Source organism: Lactuca saligna, chromosome 7 (assembly GCF_052625555.1).
Source record: "Lactuca saligna cultivar CGN05327 chromosome 7, ASM5262555v1, whole genome shotgun sequence".
Taxonomy (NCBI): domain Eukaryota; kingdom Viridiplantae; phylum Streptophyta; class Magnoliopsida; order Asterales; family Asteraceae; genus Lactuca; species Lactuca saligna.
Window position 1 is genome coordinate 145,036,799 of NC_136423.1, and position 4,823 is coordinate 145,041,621.

General features: G+C 34.9%; 1 pseudogene; it reads right to left on the bottom strand.

Moving 5' to 3' along the window:
- Positions 1-3,084: 3,084 nt before the first annotated feature.
- On the bottom strand, positions 3,085-4,212 carry LOC145005424 (protein JINGUBANG pseudogene; annotated as a pseudogene).
- Between the last annotated feature and the right edge of the window lie 611 nt (positions 4,213-4,823).

Below are 4,823 nucleotides of genomic sequence, written 5' to 3' on the forward strand. Positions count from 1 at the left end.
TGACATGTCAGATTCTTACGCAATTAACAGTTGTGGTATAGAAAAGCAATGTAGGTAAATCATAGTAACATTTGGTTGATTTTCATTAAGTTGTAACTTGTAATTACACATTTTAACTTTAAAGCCATAATGGTTACTTCTGTCTGATAGCTAAGACCAATTCTAGTTATGTTAATCTGCAACTCAATGGTTCATGGTTGAAGAAACCTAATGTGGGGAGAGGAATTCAATTTTTCTATGGATGAACTTCCTGTAAAGGTAATGTTAACTCTTATCCACAATAATACACACAGATAGTTTATGTAGTTATTATTATTAGTATTATTATTTTGAATTTTAACTATTACTCATTTCTTGACAGATCGATTTGTCAATCTATGATTGGGATATAATTTTGAGAAGTTTTGTTCTTGGTTTTGTAACAATTCCCGCTGAAACCAAAGGGCAGATATGTAATTATGTTTTATTGCCTCTTCTATTAGTCAATTCATCTTTTCATTAGTTAACTTTCCAAGGTAATTAACCAAAAATGTTAAATAAACATTGCTTCTTCTCAAGTTTGTCTCTAATTTAGAACAATTAAACACTCCACAAACAACTCCAGGTACCAATGATATGTTGCTTCACTTTTCTTTTTTTTTTTTCTTTTTTTTTTTTTTTTTTTAACACCAAAGAGCTGTTGTAGTTGGAAGAAATATTATTATGAATATGGGAAGTGTTACAATGCGAGAGATCATGATGTTCTTGATTTACCCAAAATACCCCCGACCCAACAAACGAGCTCGAGGAAATGAAAACAATGAAGATTTTGATTAATCTTTTTGTTATTTTGAACATGAAGACTTGTTTTTTTTGTTATTTTTCTATTTAGTAGATTTTTAAGTGTAATGGTTATGAAATGTTAGATATTATTCTGCATAAACACTGCATATGTATTGGTTTGTTTTAAAAAACAGGTTTGGTAAATATAACAAATCTGTGAAAAGTATTAAAAAAAACCTTATAGAGACGACATGTCTTCGGTATAGATTTTACCTGTAAAAACTGTTGGAAACTTTTTCCCTACGACATGCTATCAGTATAGATTTATAATAAAACTTTTTTACCTCGAAAATCTTTCCCGATGATCCTTTATAGACGACAAGTCGTCAACATAGGTGGATCTGTACCGACGACATCTATAACGACGACATTTTGACTTTTACCGATGGAGTTATACCGACAACTTTGTACGGTCGACAGTATAGGTTTTACCGACGACATGTCGTCTGCATAAGTGTTGAAAAAGTCGTCAGTATAGGTCTCGTTCCTTGTAGTGATCAACTATCGTCCAGCATCTGAAAGTATCAGATCTGGCGGCAGTGGATATGTGGTTATAAAACCCGATCAAATAGGGATCGATTAGGACATCATATTGTTGGATAGAGTAAATAGAGGATTCATCCGTATAATTAGGGTATGTGGTTTAGGGTCGACCCATTTAATGGAATTTTGATATGTGGTTTAGACGACCCATTTATGATTTTTTATTGCTACATAGGTTTTTATATTGCCAATGTTAAAGAACGTAGGGAGTGGTAGTGAGAGAAATTTAATAGGTTTTGTTTTGAAAAATAAATAAATAAATAAATGAATAAAATCCCAACCAAACACAGTTAATCTTTTCATTCTCTCTCTTCTCGTTACTACATTTGCGATTCGTTGCTGGCGAGCCCCTTAGCGACTCATAGTAGATGGTGTAAATATTGGTAGCGAGTGTTTGGCGAGAGGGGTGACGACTGTAGCCTAATACTGCAAATTAAAAAAAAGTAATGCTCTTAGGAGGTAATACTTTAAAAAAAGTCTCATTTTATTGAAATTGGAATCCACATTACTGAAATAGCAATGCATTCTTCTTTGCTCTTCAAAATTCTTGCAAGTTGTAGAAATGGTCCTTCAAGTCTTTTAGTTTTTTTTTTTTGTTATAGAAACGGTCTTTCGACTCTTTTTCTTTATTATTTTTACAAACAATCCAAGCATTTATTTCATTTTAAATTTTGGTGTTTTGCTTGCTATTATCATGCATAATTTTCCTTTTTATATATGAGATTTTCTACCATACATCGTTTTTTTATATATAATAACTATTATTTGTAGGTTAACAAATAATAATAATAATAATAATGCTAACCTACCTATTATATGTCATTCTTAAAGTTTTTTTTTAGAATTTTCTCCAAAATATAATTTTTTTTTCCAAACACTCATGTTATTGCTTTTTTTCCTCATACCAAAGTGGAGCTTTTTCAAATTGGTTCGAGGGTGTTTTCCGCCTGTTTTATAATTAGTTTTTTTTTCCACTAATCTAGTGGTTTATTGGTTTTAATATGTAACTCACATCCTTTAAACGTGCTTTATATTTTTTTCATACTATATAATGCTCATACTTGTCGACATAGCATGATTGTATTATTTTTTGCGATTACTAACTTTTCTTTATAGTATTAATAGATAAAAATCATTTTATTTACTCTTTAAAATATGACATAAAATTACGACATATATTTTTGTCTGTCGTAGTTCGTCTTTCAAGGAAAGCATTTTTTTAATAGTGAGTTGTGTGTCGATGGATGCTATTTTTTTATTATTTTTATAATTCGGTTGTTGAAATTAAAAATATAATTTTAGATGGTTAATTTACAGACTTTTTAATTCAAAAATATTGTTTTTATCACGTATTCTATATATTAGTAGGTGACTAATTTTGGTTATATATAATGATATATAGAGAGAAAAAAAGACCCAGAAACACAGAAGTACAGGCACAGATACATAATATGTCATATAGAGATACAATACACAAAATGTGTCATATAGAGATGTGGATACACACAATGGTGATCGATCTTCAACACCATTTATAGACTATCTGATCAAACATTTTCTCCTTCACTCTTCTCCCCAATGCAAAATTGTGATGTTCATCATTTCAATCGATAAAAACACAAATTTATTGCAGTTAGCGTTCCATTATGGATCACTACTTCCAGAAGGCGGCGCATGGTGTCCATTCTATATTGGTTTTAACTTTTAATAGTGACATTTTCAGGCTAGCAGTTCGGACACCCGCCAAAGCTTCAACGAGTTATCCAAACTGCCACTGTAAACTATCCATTCTTCATCTTTCCGATCATCATCATCATCATAATCCTCATTCCGATCTTGAACTGCGAGACATTTCACCGGACCAGTGTGACTATTCAAGACCGACAAACAAGTGTGAACGCCGCTACCTTCACTCCGCCACACACAGATGCTGTTGTCCGCCGACCCACTCAACAACAAGCTTCCGGCAGTCGCAAGACAAAGCACTGCAAGCTTGTGACCCCTCAGAACTCCGCCATGTGACAACGATTGCTTCTTGCGTTCCCAAAAGTTCACCAATCCATCGGAGGATCCCGCGTACACGGTGGCCTGAGAGGCGTTCACCACCACAGACGTGACAGCGCTGTCTTGATTCAAAAGCGTGGAAACCAAAAGGAGTTTTTTGGTCTTCCCGACGAACTCCCTCCGCCACACCTTTACCGTTCCGTCGGCGGACCCCGTAAAAACCAAACCGGAAAACCTAATGACTACGGAATTAATGGCGTCGTCATGAGCATTTACAGATTCTAAACATTTCGAATTCGAAATCCTCCAAACTTTCATTGTTCTATCCCACGATCCAGAGTACAACAACCCTTTTTCTTCATCCAAACACATGCAAGAAACAAGATCATAATGCTTGATCCATGGAAGGTTACGATGTCGTCTTGCTTCAATGTAATTATTAGGGTTCATAGAGCTCTTGATGTAATCTTTTGTCGAGGGTAAATTACCGATCCGTTTGTAAGCTTTTTTCTTCTTATCTGAATACTTCCAAACCCGAATCTTCCCGTCCTCGTGGCCGGTAAATATCCGGTTACGAAAAACAACGATCGCTTTCACTAAACCACTACTCGATTTGAAACCTGAAAACTCCATCAAATTCTTCCACACTCTAATGTTCTTAGAATCCGAACCTGTGTACAACAAATCCCCGGACAATGCTAACGAATAAATATGACCCTCTTCACGTATCAAAGACCCGATCAAGCCAGTGTTGTAGATGATACCATCTTCTCCATTGCTATCATGGGGAAGAGTCCAAGGAGATTCGGAGTAGGGCGATGGTATATGGTTGATTGGAGACATGAAGGAGACCGGCGATGAACATGAAGACATGACAGGGCTAGGTAATGAGGCGTTGCTACTGCGGTGATTAAAATTGTTTTCGGAGTTTTCTGGTTGTTGGTGGGTGGTGATGAAAACGTTTGGTTCTGAGCTGTGAAGGACAATGGCGAGTTTCTTTCGGACATTGTTTTTCATCGAAAAGAAGGTTTTTCCAGCCATTTCTTTCGGCATTTTGTTTAAGTTGAAATATAGATCGACAGAAGGAAGCTGAAACAGTTGTGTATGTTTTGCAATGATGATGAAGGAACAAACGAGAGAGTATGTTTGAAAGAAAATGTGAAGCTCACATTTATAATTGGATTAGTGCTGTGAGAGTGTGAAAAGTTGGAGTCTGGCAGTCTGGGTAGGCTAAAAGTAGGTGTACCATTATTGGAAAGATCCCACACGTGTCCTAGCTTTTTCTTTATGTTCACCGCCCATAACTAAAATAAATTTAACCTAGACCTAGGGTTGTCGAATATTAACCACGTTGAATTTCTTATTATTTATTTATTTTTTGATTTGGAAACCGTAAATAATATATATAAAATGGAATAGGCAGGGTGATCTCATTTTGGTTTTGGTTCAATTTA